The following is a 16730-nucleotide window of genomic DNA, read 5'->3' on the forward strand; positions in this document are numbered from 1 at the left end:
AAAAAGGGATGATGAGTGTGTTCCAGATAAACATTGGGTCAGGTGTTTGTCTTTAAGGAGTTGGAAATTAAGTCCCCACAGAGGACAAACACAGACGTGTTAAGAGCAGACAGGGCAGGAAACAAAAGAAAACTCTCTATGTGAGATCACAGCACTCTATTTTTAACTCTGTTTCAAAAAAGAAAAAAAAAAAATCTCCATTTGAATGCAAGGCTAAGTAAGCACCCAGGGTTGATTTTAATCTTTATCTTGGAAAGTCAATACTATTTGTCATTTGAATGAGAGATTCTAGGGTGAATTGAGGCTGAAAGGACAAAAATAAATTTCTGGTCCAATTTTAATACGAGTCTAATAATATTTATTTCAACAATAAGTCCCAAGTGTACACAAGAACTCCAGCCAACCACTAAACCTACCATTCCGCTGGCTAAGCATGAAGCTGTCAAGACAACTTTACTTCCAGCAGAAATGCTAAGTGTGTGGGGTCATGGAACTATACAGGCTGCAGAGAACCACAAGACAAAATGCTATGAGCACACATTTTTGTGAGATAATCCAATTATTTTACAAATGTGTTTGGGGTCATGAGTATGAGTATACAAGAAGTAGTCTGACTTCATTTAAACATGTGTGAAAGCCAGGCTATTTCTCCAAGTAGATTTCCTAAATCAGGCATGGAAGTTTGTATTTTAATTAAAAAATGGATGAAGGAAATCATTGGCAAAGCCATGCTGGAAGAGTAGTGTTGCTGCTGATAATCATGGCTAGACAGACCTCTACTTTGTGGGGAAGGTGCTCCACTGAGCTGTGAATCCATCAGAAAGTTCTGTGGGTTCCAAATCCAAACCATACCTTGAATGGTCTGGCAGTGACCACTTGTCACTATCCCCACCAGCACCACGATAATCCAAGCTACCACCATCTCTCTGCTAGATTAAAGCAGTATACGTCTGGTAGGATGCCTGCTTCTACTTTTAGCACCACTGTAACTGGTTCTCATCAAAGCAGACTGAGTGATCTACATAGACATGAACCAGATCATCTCATCCTTGGCTTTTCACACAATTAGAGTGAAATCAGAGCTCTCTGTTGCAGCCCATAAAGACCTCCATGTCCTGGTTCCTACATATCTCTCCCTATCATTTCATACCACTCCTTCCCCTGGTTCATCATACTCCACGTACACTCGCTTTCTTGCCATTCCTTGAACTTGTCAAATTCTTTTCTACCTCAAAATCTTTGCTAATATTGAAAACAATAATAATGGATTTCATTTGTTGACTACTTACTATATATCAGGCATTATTCTAAGTACTTTATCAACTCATTTCATCCCCACAATAACCCTATGATGTAGGTACCATTATTGTCTCCATTATCGATGAAGATATTAATGCATAGAGACATTAAGTAGCTTGATCATGGAAGTAGAATAATTTTCAGAGCCAGTACACATGCTTAATTTAATGGGTGGATGCATAAACAAATGGTGGTATGTCCCTATAATGGAATACTACTCAGCAATAAAGAGGAATATATGCATCAACATGAAGGAATCTTTTTTTTTTTTTTTTTTTTTGAGATGGAGTTTTACTCTTGTTGCCCAGGCTGAAGTACAATGGCACGATCTTGGCTCACTGGAACCTCCACCTCCCAAGTTCAAGTGATTCTTCTGCCTCAGCCTCCAGAGTAACTGGGATTACAGCCCACCACCATGCCCGGCTAATTTTTGCATTTTTAGTAGAGACAGGGTTTTACCATGTTGGCCAGGCTGGTTTCAAACTCCTGCCCTCAGGTGATCCACCCACCTTGGCCTCTCAAAGTGCCTGGCCAACATGGAGGAATCTTAAAGGCACTATGCGGAGTGAAAGCAGTCAGTCTCAGAAGGCCAACCACTGTTCAACAGCATTTATATGACATCTGGAAAAGACATATCTAGAGGGATGAAGAACAGATCAGAGTAGTAGTTGCTAGAGGTTAGAGATGGGGGTTCAGGGAGGGGGTTGACTACAAAGTGGCAGCAAGCAAAGGAATTTTGGGGATAATGATATTAGATATTATTTTCTATCCTGATTATGGTGGTTACATGAATCTATACACGTTAAATTCAAGAAACAGTACCCCAAAAAAGTATGTTAATTTGTTTTAAATACGACATTAAATATTATATTGGTAAATATTTTCCCTATAAGGTTCAGCATAACACAAGGATACCTGCTACTATTGTTGATACTCATCACTTTTCTAGGGCTACTAGCAGATGTAATAGGATGAGAAAAAAGACACAAAATCTACATAGGTTATAAAGAAAAAAAGAAAGGTATTTTCTCTATATTCATACATCTAGAAAAACCTAAAAGATCCACTGATAAAATAGAATATGTATGTTTAGCAGAGTTGCTTGGTATTATCAACAAAAATATACAAAAATCCTCATAGTAGCAGTTTAAAAAAGAAAAACATAACACGTTACTTCTAAAAATACAAAATATCCAGAAAAACTTAACAGAAATATATAAAGACCTCATATAAGAAAATAGTAACGTTTTATTGAAATATTTTACTTAAAAAAAAGACACAGAAAGACAAAAAGTAGGCAAGCCATGTTTCCGATTTATAAGACTGTTTTATAGATTCAATGCATTCCTTCAAAATTTCTTGAGTTTTGTTTTGTTTGAATATAAGGAGCCCATTCTAAAATGCATGTGGAAGCATGAAAGTGCAAAATGCCAATAAAAGCCAAGAAATGCATGAAAATATAGACTAAGTTAAGACAACTTACCATACCTCCTAATGAGAATTATTTTTAATTCTTACAATGTAATTAACGTGGCATGGTACCAACAGAGGGACAAACAAATAGATGAATAAGCTACAATAGAGAGTCTAGAAAGACACCATGAATGTATGGTCACTTGATATACGACAGAAGTAGCACTGAAGTTATTGAATGATCTTTTCAATAACTATTGGCTGGGAAAAAATTAATATTCTGTCCATTTATTATGGAAAAAGACAAAACTGGATCCTAACCTTACACTATCATCTATTCCAAGTCAATTAAGTGCTAAACTGTAAAAAGTAAAATTGTAAATATTTTATAAGATAATATAGCATAATACTTTATAGCCTTGGGATAGAAAAAGGATTTCTTAATATTCACAAAGCGATATATATAAAGGGAAAAAACCTGATAAATCTGACTACATTAAAATTAAGAACTTATTTTTCTTAAAATACACCATAGAGAACTAGACTGACAACAGATCAATCCATCATCAATAGAGATAACATTCCCTACAGAGTGGGAGAATATACTCACAACATAAATCAACCAAGATCTACTATAAATACATAAATACATCCTACAAAATGACAGAAAATGAAGCCCATGTGAAAAATGGGCAAAAAACATCAACAGGCACTCTAAAAAGAAGATATACAAATAATAACTCTGTTAAAAGGTGCTTTTTCCTAGTCATCAGGAATAAAGTCGGACAACACAGCACTGGTGAAGATGCAGAACAATGGAAACTTTCATACACTTCACTTACAGCAGGAGTGCAAATTGGTATAATCACTATGAACAATGGTATTTTCTAATAAAGTTGAAGATATTCATGCTTTCTTAACCAACAATCCTAACCTTAGGCATATATAAATAACGAAACAGGGAACGCTCACGGACTGTGTGGTAATGAGAGATCCAAACACCAAGCATTCCGGGGCTTTGGCTTTGTCTCATATGTCACTGTGGAGGAGGTGGATGCAGCCGTGCATGCAAGGCCACACAAGGTGGATGGAAGAGTTGTGGAACCAAAGAGAGTTGTCTCAAGAGAAGATTCTCAAAGACCAGGTGCCCACTTCACTGTGAAAAAGATATTTGTTGATGGCATTAAAGATGACACAGAAGAACATCACCTAAGAGATTATTTTCAACAGTAGGGAAAAATGGAAGTGACTGAAATTATGACTGACCGGGGCAGTGGCAGGAAAAGGGGCTTTGCCTTTGTAACCTTTGACAACCATGACTCTGGGGATAAGACTGTCATTCAGAAGTACTATACTGTACATGACCACAACTGTGAAGGTAGGAAAGCCTTGTCAAAGCAAGAGATGGCCAGTGCTTCATCCAGCCAAAGAGGACAAAGTAGTTCTGGAAACTTTCATGGTGGCCACGGAGGTGGTTTTGGTGGGAATGACAACTTTGGTCATGGAGAAAACTTCGGTGGTCATGGTGGCTTCAGGGGCAGCTGTGGTGGTGGAGGATATGGTAGCAGTGGGGATGGCTATAATGGATTTGGTCATGATGGAAGCAATACTGGAGGTGGTGGAAGCTACAATGATTTTGGCAATTAAAACTATCAGTCTTCACATTTTTGATCCACGAAGGGAAAAAACTCTGGAGGCAAAAGCTCTGGCTCCTATGATGGTGGAAGCCACAAAACCAAGGAGGCTATAGGGGTAGCACTAGCTATAGCACTGGCAGAAGATTTTAATTACTGCCTGGAAACAAAGCTTAGCAGGAGAGTAGAGCCGGAGAAGTGACAGGGAAGCTATAGGTTGCAACAGGTTTGTGAACTCAGCAAAGCACAGTGGTGGCAGGGCCTAGCTGCGACAAAGAAGACATGTTTTAGACAATACTCCTGTGTATGAGCAAGAGAGTTAAGGACCATATTTGTGATTAGTTGTATAACAGGTTGTTTTAATTTCTGTTCTGTAGAAAGTATAAAGCATTCCAGCAAAGGGTTTTAATATAGAGGGTTTTTTTTTTGCACCCATGCTATCGAATGCTATATATAATAGTCTGATCATGAAGCTGAATAAATGTGTCTTTTGTTTTTTAAAAAAGAAAGAATAGCAAGTAATAATATTAACAAAATAAGAATGGGGGTTTCCAGGAGAAGATGAACCAAGATGGGCTGTGATTGAGCAAGGAGGTGTTATATGGGTGTTTAATGAAAAATGATTCTTTAAATTGGATATGTTTTATGAAATTATCTTTATGCATATCTAACACTAAAATAAAAGAAAAAATACTTCTCTTTTGAAAAGTGGTTATATTAGTTTTCTCAAATATCAATATAGGCAAAAGAGAATATCTGAATTCATAAAAGCATAAAGTGATTAAGTTTAAATCTTGTGTAAATGTTGAGTCCTAACCCATGCCATGATACATATCTAAACCCTAACCAATTCCAAGCTTCCATAAAGTAGTCAAAGGAAGTCTACTTAAATCAAGCTTCTTGTGAAACTGATGTCCTTTGAGAATAGCATCTACATTCTAAATAGGAATTACGCAGACGGTATTTTGAAATGATTCATTTTGTGTAAATTGTACCTACATGGGTGTGACAGATATCGCTATGACTAATTCATTAACAAACTGATGAAGGAGACTACTGCAAAGCTAACACCTAGGAAAGCATGATTCATCTCCTCCTTGAACAAATATTTTTACCAAGAGTCCCGGTGTGATGGGTGGCAGGAAAACACACTCCCATCCCAACAAGGATGACAGAATCCTGGGCAGCATGTAGAAGGAGGAAGCTAATGCCTTTACTACTGGCACTGGTGAATGCTCACTTTGAGAGTTCACAAGGAAGTAGTAAGATAACATAAACGTTACAGAATAACGTCCAAGAGTCAAAGTTAAGTTAGTGCTTTCCAAATGTGTCTTGTTAGTGACAGCCCCCTGCCCCCAGAGGCTTCTGAGGCTTGCAGATGCCTTAGAGTGTGTGAAGATGGGGAGGCAGAGGTGTCAACTCAAGACCAAGGATGTGTGTATTTGTTAAAAGAGAACTTGACCCTAGCATTGGTATTCAGTAGCTCTGGGACCTTATAAATGTGTGAAAAGGAGGAACAGGGATTTTAAATATCAGGGCTTGAAAAAGGCAGACTCATCTGAAGTCACAATAGCCCCTAATGGAAGTTAATAAATCAATTTAAATAATCTATCCCACAAGAAACAAGCCTGAAGAACGTCTTTATAAAAAACAATAAATACAGTCCACGAAAGACAGAGAAAGGAATAAGGCTCCTAACTGGCAGGATTCAACATTTTGGAGCAAAAAAAAAAAAAAAAGAAAAAAAGAAAGAACTTTCTCTGTAGAAATAAAGCTCTTTGTAGTCTAGTATTTGGGCTAATTGGTTCCTTCCCTTTGTGTTGCACAAACCTTCCTTTTTGATCAGTTCACAATAACAGAACATCCTTTTTGCCAGGTGTCATGACAAGGTTTGTGCCCTCCGATTTGTGAAGAGCAGAATTAAAGATGATTTCACAAACACAGAAGGCATGTAGTAACCACTGCTGAAGTCCATCACTTACTGAATGCGTTAACCTGATTACATATGGGTACAGATCACACTATTGCAGGTCATTTTTCAGGAATAGTTCTAAGCACTTTACACACAGATTAACTCCTGCTACCCTCACATCAAATTTACAGGGTACACCCAATCATATCAACACTTATTTTACAGATGAGAAAACTCCTCAGGTTGAACAACTTTCCTAAAACCACATGCTTGTAAGTGCCAATAGTAAGGGTCATTCGGACCAAAGAACCTGTGCTGGCTCTGCAGGCTTTTTGTTTGTTCCCTTGTTTTTGTTATTGCTGTTCCTGTGGTTGCATAAGCAGCAGATGAAAACAAAACCCAAAACTTCCATAAACTCAAAAGTTGCTTGCTTTATCCCATTACTAGAATTACCTGTAAACTTGGGAACACTTCTTTCGTAACTCTGTAAAAGGGGAATGCTAATTTTAATCACAGGGAGGTTTGCCGAGCGAGGGGTCAGAGTGAATGGTGTGAATTTCAATGGCTGGCACCAACAAATTCTGTGATTTTGATTAGTCTGTCTTTTTCTAAAGGAACTTCAGCACCTGTAGTTACCAGTTTGTGGTTAAATTTGATTTTCATTTCTGTGCTCTTTCTTACACATTTATCCAAGCCTCCCCTGCATCACGCATGCACATGACATGGGCAAAACTGGATTATGTACAGTTAGGAATTAGAAACTTTCTGATTTCTCCACTGAGTGGGAAACATGGATCTATTCCCGCCCATGGATCCCGATTTGTCTGGCCTGTGCCTCTCATTGGCCTTTACCCACCACCTCACATTGTTATATTTTCAAGTACATATGCAACTTAAAGGGAAAAAAAAATTCCTCTGAATTATACTTGGACAATACTCAATCAGTGCTTCCAAAGCTTAGCACACACACTGGCAAGGTCATTTTTTGTAGATATCTGAACTTTTTATTTTGACAGTTAAATATTTTAATGTGCATTAGGAAAAAATTATCAAACACATAAAACCCATGATTTCACTGATAATGCTTTCCAGATAGTGTTGATCGGAGTTTGGTCCCTGGACCAGGAGCATCAGCATCACCTGGACCATCTTAGAAATGCAAATTCCTTCCTCTACTGTGGATCTACTGACTTGGAATCTCTGAGGGTGCTTTACCAAGCCTACCAAGTGATTATCATGTACTGTGAAGTTTGAGAACCACTGCTTTAATAAGTTTTATTTAAGCAAAAACAGTAAATTGATTAAAATAACAAATTAAGCAATAGTAAAAATAGCATAAATACATATCAAATTTCAAGAAGCTGGTGCACAAAGGACATTTGAAAAAAGTATGCTAATCACTGACAGATAAATACAAATTCAAACAAACTCATCCATGAGTGAATGTACAAAGCTTCTCCAACCATTTCTAACATTGACAAAAATGGTCACAGTTCATGAAAGGCAAAGTCACAAGTCATTTACTCCAAAACCTAAGAATGAAATCAAATGTGAGCTTTCACATTTAATAAGCTCATGAAACCAAACTGTGCAGCCCGGTCTTGGTGCACTGGAAGCCCTCTGTTTCCTTTCCAGATGCTTAGAAACAATGCAGTCCTTAGTAACTGTGCAGCCTGAAAAAAGCATAACCCGTTTTGTGTCTGTCAGAAACTGTGGAGGCAGATTCAAAGGCAGTGAAGTAAAGAGAAGAAAGTCAACAGCTGCCAGCAGAGCTTTTTATATCTGGGTGTCTCAGGCTAGCAGCTGGTGAGAGGTCATTACCTGCAATGTTGATACAACAACTTTTATCAGTGGGCCTTCAACAATCACACATATGTTAGCAAAAGTACAGTAAGAAGTCTAACTTGGCCGGGCGCGGTGGCTCAAGCCTGTAATCCCAGCACTTTGGGAGGCTGAGATGGGCGGATCACGAGGTCAGGAGATCGAAACCATCCTGGCTAACACGGTGAAACCCAGTCTCTACTAAAAAATACAAAAAAACTAGCCAGGCGAGGTGGCGGGCGCCTGTAGTCCCAGCTACTCGGGAGGCTGAGGCAGGAGAATGGCATAAACCCGGGAGGCGGAGCTTGCAGTGAGCCCAGATCACGCCACTGCACTCCAGCCTGGGCGACAGAGCGAGACTCCGCCTCAAAAAAAAAAAAAAAAAAAAAAGTCTAACTCCATTGTTTGATGATTGATTGCTGACAGTTTTTAAGCCTCACCTCTCCTCTTCCCCGGTGCCCCACACATCAGGGCAATCTGATAGGAAAGGCTTTGACATAGGAGATTTGAACCACACAAGCCACTGCCCACACAAGCCATAGCCCAGTGCTATCTGCTGAACACCGTAAAAACCCCAAGCCAGTTTTCCACACTTCCTCTTGCAAATCATTTTTGGACCAGCTTAAGAGGCCTGTCTTGCTTTCCCCAGCGGTCTCATTATGTCAGTAATAAACCTTTTCATGCCCTCGTGTGTGTGCAAACACATAATGCATGTGTGGTCATCAATACTGGCATCTGAATCAATTTGGAGTGCCCGGGCTTCACCCTGCCTCTTCAAAAAGGATGAGGCCGTAGCCTAGAACTTAAATTAAAAAAAAAAAAAAAGTGGTTGCCAAGGCCTTGGGAGGAGGGAGGAATCAGTGGAGCAACAGGGGGTTTTTAGGACAGTGCAACTATTCTGTATGCTACTATAATAGTAGATATGGGTCATACATATTCAAAACTCAAGCTCAATACAGAGCAAATTCTAATGTAAACTGTGGACTTCAGTTAATAATAATGTATTGGGTCAGCAACTGTGACAAAAGTACCACTCCAATGGAGGATGCTAATACTAAGGGAAATTGTGGTATGTGCGCGCAGTAGAGGGTGAGAGGGAACTCTGTACTTTCTGCTCAATTTTTCTGTAAACCTAAAACTACTCTAAAAATAAAGTCGATTTTTTTTAACAAGAGGTGAATTATCAATGAATCAACCTACTATGTTGTTCAATAATGTACAGAAAGGAGCCTAGTTTCTATATCAGAAAAATATAACATTGGACAACAGCTGGGAGAAATCCCATGAATTTAGGAACTATAACTGTCAACCTCTTTCCCCATTCAACACATAGAACTTTTTAAGGCAGAAATACAAAAATGTCAAATTACAAGATGGGGGGAACTTCCAATTCTCCAAGCCCAGTAGTTTCTTACCGCTATGGTTTGAATGTTTGTGTCCTACTAGAATTCATATTATGGGCCAGGCGCAGCGGCTCATGCCTGTAATCCCAGCACTTTGGGAGGCTGGGGTGGGCGGATCACCTGAGGTCAGGAGTTCGAGACCAGCCTGGCCAACATGGCGAAACTCTGTCTCTACTAAAAATTTGCTGGGTGTGGTGGCTCGCGCCTGTAATCCCAGCTACTCAGGAGGCAGAGGTAAGAGAATCACTTGAACCCAGGGAGTGCAGGTGGCAGTGAGCCGAGATCACACCACTGCACTCCAGCCTGGGCAACAGAGCGACACTATCTCTCAGAAAAAAATAAAAAAAAAATAATTAAATGTTAAAATCCTACCTGCTAAAGTGATGGTGTTAGGAGATGGGGCCTTTGGGAGGTGATCAGGTCACGAAGGCAGAGCCCGTGTGCATGAGATTAGTGTCTGTGATACTGCAAACATGTATTTGGTCCTTGATCCCATTTCCTGACAATTTCTAAAATCCTTACACTTTCCAAAGTGATGTCTTTTTTTTTTTTTTTTTTTTTTAAATGTTAATGATTGACCAATAACTGGAAGCCTTTAGGTAGCTTCAGGATGGGGGCAGGTCACCTGAAAACCCAAGGCATGATTAGAGGGTTGGGACTTTCAGTTCCACCTCCCAACCTGTGGGAGCTAAAGGTTGAGTTGCTCACCAATGGCCAACGATTTCATCACTCATGCGTACATAATAGAGCTTCCATGAGAACCCAAGAGGACTGGGTTCAGAAACCTTCTGGACAGCTGAACACGAAAAGGTTCCTGGAGGGTGGTGCGCCCAGGAAGAAATGGAAGCTCTATGCCCCTTCCCCCATACCTTGTGCTATGCATCTCCTCATCTGTGTCCTTTGTACTATGCTTTCTAATAAGCCAGCAAATGTGTTTCCCTGAGCTCTGTGAGCAACTCCAGCAAATTAACCAAATCTAAAGAGGCTGGGGTTGTGAGAACCCCAACTTGAAGTTGGTCAGTCAGAAGTTCTGGAAGCTCAGATTTGTCACTGGCATCCGAAAAGGGGGCAGTCCTGTGGGACAGAGCCCTCAACTTGTGGGATCAAATACTGTCGCCAGGTAAACAGTATCACTATTGAATTGGGGAATACCCAGCTGCTAGTGTCCACTGCAGAACTGACTGCTTGCTTGGGAAATGCTCCCCACCCCACTCCCAACCCCTAGATTTGGTCACTGTAAGACTATGTGGGCAGGTGCAGTGGCTCACGCCTGTAATCCCAGCATTTTGGGAGGCCGAGGTGGGTGGATCACCCAAGGTCAGGAGCTCCAGACCAGCCTGACCAACATGGTGAAACCCCGTCTCTACTAAAATACAAAAAGTAGCCAGGCGTGGTTGCAGGTGCCTGTAATCCTGGCTACTCGGGAGGCTGAGGCAGGAGAATTGCTTGAACCCAGGAGGTGGAGAGCTTAGGTCATGCCATTGCACTCCAGCCTGCGAGACAAGAGCAAAACTCCGTCTCAAAAAAGAAAAAAAAAAAAGACACTATGCTTAGTTAGCACATGCTCAGTGTCTCTGTGGACCAGACATTGAACTAAGCATGTGTATATAAAAAGAAACAGCACACATTTCCAACCTTAAAAGGCTTTCAGGCTGTGCATCTTTGAAATGTCTAAGAGCTTTCAGCATTTATATTCCAGTATTAACCTTTTAAGCCTTTGTTTTCTTAAAAGACTTCATTGTATTTCATTTGATCATTTTATATGTTGATGTGAACGACTGGAACTTTAAGGAATATTCATCTGCTTTCACCTCTTTCTTTTGGGGCAGTGTAGAATACTTCCTATGGCTTTAGGCTTGGCCATATGACTTGTTTTGGCTAGTGGAATATAAGCTGACGTGATGTAGGGAGGGATTTAAATTTAATCGCATAGTTTGACTTGCCTCCAGTACTCCTGCTGTTTCATATAAGAAAAACATATTCTGGGAGGCTACTACTCATTCAGCCAGGGTCCCAGAGAAAGATATATGGTACAGACTTAAACCCTAGCCACAGTCAGCAGTCAAGAACAGCCTGAAAAAGCCCAAACCAGTTCAGCTGAACCACAGTTGACCTTTACACCTATGCTAACAAATGCTTGTTACTGAAAACTGCTGAATTTTAGCATGGCTTGTTACACAGCATTATTACAGCAATAGCCGAAGAATACACTTGGTAAGTTTTCAGTCAAGTTAACAATTTAGAGACTCATAGCATTTTGGATGCTTCGAACAACTGGGGTGGAGTCTCACCAACTTCTCCCTCTCTCTCTCCCCACGTGCGCGCGCGCACACACACACACACACACAGACACACAGAAAAAGGTTTAAGGGAAGAGGATAAAATGGGAGAAATGAATATGTTTATAATGTTTAATACTCAAAAAATTAGTTCAGGACAGATATTGAGTCTTCATGTTCTGGGATGATGATATAAAAGAGGTACAAAGGTCAGGAAATTCGTGGCTCTGTCTCTGACTTTCACCTGTATTGAAAAGGTAAGTATTCAAGGCCTGAGACCATTTGATGGACACCTTACTATGGAGAAAACTGTCATTAAGTCCAATTCTAGCTGCCATTCCTGGGATAACCTGCTTTCTACCCTGTCCTTTTCTGTTACCCTTATTTTATGTTCTGTCATAATGGAGGTGCTAAGCAGTTTAGAATTCCATGAATATGTGGTCCCCAAAAATTTATAATCTTCTTTCTACTTATGTGGTTTTAAAAAATCATAGTCAACAACGGTTAAATAATGGCCACGAAACAAATCTAAAAAGGCACACACTTAACTAGAATAAAATTTCAGCTACAATTGAAAGTAACCAACTCCTGTCACTAGGTGGCAGTCACAATAAAGTCATCCCTTGGTGGGAGGGATTCGTTCCAGGACCCGACGATACTAAAATCCATGAATGCTAGAGTCCTTATATATAAAATAGTGTAGCATTTGCATATAACCTATGCATATCTTACTAATCACCTCTAGATTCCTTATAATAAATACCTAATACAATGTCAATGCTATGTAAATGCTTATTTTTTTTTTATTTGTATGATGTGTTGGTATTTTTCCCCAAATGTTTCCAATCTGAAGCTAGTTGGATTTGCAAATGCAGAATCCGAGAATACAGATAGCCAATTGTACTTCATATTTAAACTCTAAATTTGCTACCAAGTGCCACAGCAAGACTTGAAGGATTGGGTATGCAGGGGAGGCTGGGGAGAGACAAGGATGAGCCAAAGAGAAACAACCACTTTTCCTTGATTTGAAAAGTAGACTAGTATGGATATGGTAACTAGCTGAGAAATATCGTAACAAATAAGGGGAACTTCCAATCTGATGTTACTAAAAAAGTTAAAAGTGTTCCAAGAGACCTCCAGTTGTGACAGGTTCACAGTTCTCAGCTCCCTCCTAAGCCCATGTAACAATGAAAATTGTAACAAAAAGCAAGGAAAAGACACGGACAAGTACCAAAGCAGAATTACATCTCTGAGAAATAGAAATGGGACAAACCAGTTAGTGGCACTTCGGGCCTGAAGCTCTGGCCTGCTGTGCCCCAGTTCCTGTGGCAGGCAGGGCAGGCAGGACATCCTGGAGTCAAGTTACTGCGGAGTAACAGGGACTGACAGCACTAACGCGGGGCAGGGAGCCAGGCCCAGGCTTGTGGCTTAGAAAAGGGGACTGAGACACAGCTGTAGTTCCCAGATGCGAAAGGGAAGTTGGAAGAGGTTGTCAACTACCGTCTGGGGGTCTCAGCCTGGGCACAGTGGCTGCAGCCTGTGATCCGTGTTTCGAGGGGCAGACGATGGGAGGATCTCCTGAGACCGTAAGTTCCACGAAGTGAGCTATGATTGCACCACTGCACTCCAGCCTGGGTGACAGCAAGACCCTGTCTCAAAAAAAAAAAAAAAAAAACGAAAGACCAAACCTCAAATCCATCTATCCCTGTCACCAGTCGACTAAAGCTACAACATCCACATATCACCTCAGGCTAGGGAATCCAATACGCTATTATAGGAGCATCTTAGTCTGGGGATCTTACCAGGTAAGACAACTGCAAAACAAGTAAGGGTAAAGGGGAAGGAGAGGGGGAAACTTAAGAAAAAAATCATCCTATAGATCATAAGCCTTCAAGCCAAACTTTCCAAACATAAGAAGAAACCTAAGCATCAAGGTAGTCAACACAATCAACAACGGAAACATGACATCACCTGATGCAAATTTAAATATTAAACATAGAAAAATATTCTAGTAATGTTTAGAATCCTTACCAAAATAAAGGCAAGAATAATCATCATCATCAACAATAATGAGAGTAGCAACACACTAAAAGACAAGAAACAATAGTAGGTGATTTGTAAAATTCTGAAATACTGGAAACAAAATGCTCAACAGTCATTGAAATAAAAGGTGCAAAAGCTGAATAAACTCAGATACAGTCAAGGGAAGAGTCTGTGAGTAAAAGATACTGAATAATTAAGTGCAAGTGCAGCATATGGTGCAAGAAAGGATAATAGGAAAGAACAAAAACGGGAGAGACCCTGGCATTGACACAGGGATAGCAAAAAAGACAAAAAATAGAGTACAAAAGGAAGTATGTAAATAAAGTCAAGCAACATATGGAAACATGATATGTGATTTGAGGTTGCACTGAATTTTGTGGGGGAGGGATAGACTATTTTTTAAAGCCACATTTAAGAAAAATATTCACACTTCAAAACCATACACAAGAATCACTTCTAGTGAGACAGCTATATTAAAATATACCAGAATCGTGTCTGTTGAAAGATGGCAGGAGAAACTGATAAGCCACATAAATGGAGAAGACATATGCAAATAACCAATAAAATGTTAGCATCCAGAATAAACAAGTCCTAGAAACACGTAAAAAGGAAAGCAACCATTAGAAGAATGAACAAAAGGACAGTAAATTTACAGAAGATAAACTCCAAATGGCTAATAAACATATAAACATACAAAAGGACACAATCTCACTTGTCCTCAGGACAGTGCAAATTAAAACTACAGGCAATACTATTTCACACCTATCAGATTTAAAAAGATTAGTTAGTCTGCTAATCCTAACTGCTGGTGAGAATGCAGTAGAATTCCACACATTGTTGATGGCAGCATTAACTGCAACAATCACTTTAGAGAGCATTTTGACAATATCTACCAAATTTAAAGGTGCACATAAGAAAAATCAGAAATTCTACTCTAACGTTTATCCTCTAGTGAAGCATTTACATATGAATACAAATATTGAAAAGAACACTATGGAACCACTCTTCCTAACAGTGAAAAATAGGAATACACTTAAATTTCCATCACCAGCAGTAAAGACAAGCAATTATTAAGATGTACATTCACTCAGAGTGATACTATGCAGATATTAACATGAATGAAATAGAGCTACACATACTAATGCAGATAAATCTAACCAATATTATTTTGAGAGAAAAAGCTGCCAAAAAATACACATAGTGGAAGCCATTTTGTGGACTCATAAAACACATAAAAACCACGCTATCCACTGTTTTGGGATTTTACACATTATTGTTATAAGTATAAAACATGGGACTAATAACAATTGTACCCAAGGGGATGGGGGAGGGCATATAGAAGGCTTCAAATATATTTGTAATGTTTTATTTCCTAAGTTAGGTAGTGAGTATAATCATGAAGTTGAACACAACTAACATCATACATTTAAAATCTATGAACCAAAAGAAGCTGAAATTAATCCAAATGATATGAGATATCCCTCTATCAGAAATTAATACACCAAGCAAATAAAAACATAATGACTGACACAATTACCAATCTTGATTACATATACACCCCAGAACAAATCAACATGTATCTTTTTCAGGAACATATATTTTCAAAATATATCACCGATGCATTTGCAAATAATTGATGATTCACAAAGAAAACCTTTCAAAAATTTTTCAAATACTGTCACACAGGCCATGCAAAAGTAATGCTTTCTATAAAGCAATTAAATTAAAATCCACAATAAAATGATAAGCTAAAAACAAAAGAAACAAAAACCTAAAATTAACAAATCTAATTCAGCAATTTGTGAAAAACAACCAAACTACCAAGCGATTACGCAGCATTTGTTCTAAGAATGTAGGAACTATATATTATCTGAAAATTTATCAATGGTATCTGCCACATTAACGTACTAATGGAGAAAACCTATTGTATCTCAAAATCTCAGAATGATACAGAATGACACAGATAAGGCTCCACATCATTCTTTGATTGTAAAAAGAAAAAAATCTTCTTAGCTAAGTTGGAATACAAGAGAATCAGATTCAGAATATCTATCAAGAACTTTCAACAAACTTTCAAAGTAATGGGAAAACTTCAGGAGGCACAATTAAAAATGCACACCATTACCCACATTTTCCTACGTTAAACTAGAGGCGTGAGATACTGTGCTAAGAGATGTAAGAATTGGAAAAGAAGAGATAAAACTGATAATGTTTACAATGATATGACTGTCAAAACTTACACTGTGACAGCATTTGAATGGGGTTTTAAAAACCCCTGCTATATATTGCTTAGGAACACACACACACACACACACACACAGGTTGATTGTAAACAGCAACCCACAGAGTTCTGCATGGTGGTAGCCACACGCAAATGCTGGGAGAGTTAACCATCTCTGGGGAAAGAGGCAGAGAAACTGAATAAAGGGAGGTAACAAAAGGGGCCTCAACACTGGTTTTAAAAATCTAAAGAAAATATGATAAAATGTTTAAGTAGATGGTTAATATATAAATACTAATTCTACTTTATTCTATTTGTTTGAAATTATTCAGGATCCTTCTTTATAAACAATAGAGGATATGTCCAAATTTTCCATACACATACACACACACACACACACACACTTCTGTTTATAAGACTAGGTTTAGCCTAAGTGAGGAAAAAATTGTCTACCTCAAACAGAATGTATACTCAAACAGTACACAAAGTACTTGTAAGAAAAAGCACATTCCTCATATAATACATATATTATTTTATATCATGATTATATAATGCATATATAAGCATTAGTTGACTTGACTTAAAATTGTAGGAGAATCTCTGTCCTTAGCTTGTGCTTTGACTCAATAACTGACAGAGCCCTTTATTTAAAACTGATAAAATGAACCTCAGGAGAGAGAGGTGAAGGTCAGTCTCTTAAGAGGC

General features: G+C 38.9%; 1 protein-coding gene across 2 annotated transcripts in view; it reads right to left on the reverse strand.

Moving 5' to 3' along the window:
- Nucleotides 1–16730, reverse strand: part of FMN1 (formin 1) — a 389651-nt gene that overhangs the window by 244505 nt on the left and 128416 nt on the right. The window lies entirely within an intron of this gene.

The sequence above is a fragment of the Theropithecus gelada genome, chromosome 7a (genome assembly GCF_003255815.1).
Source record: "Theropithecus gelada isolate Dixy chromosome 7a, Tgel_1.0, whole genome shotgun sequence".
Taxonomy (NCBI): domain Eukaryota; kingdom Metazoa; phylum Chordata; class Mammalia; order Primates; family Cercopithecidae; genus Theropithecus; species Theropithecus gelada.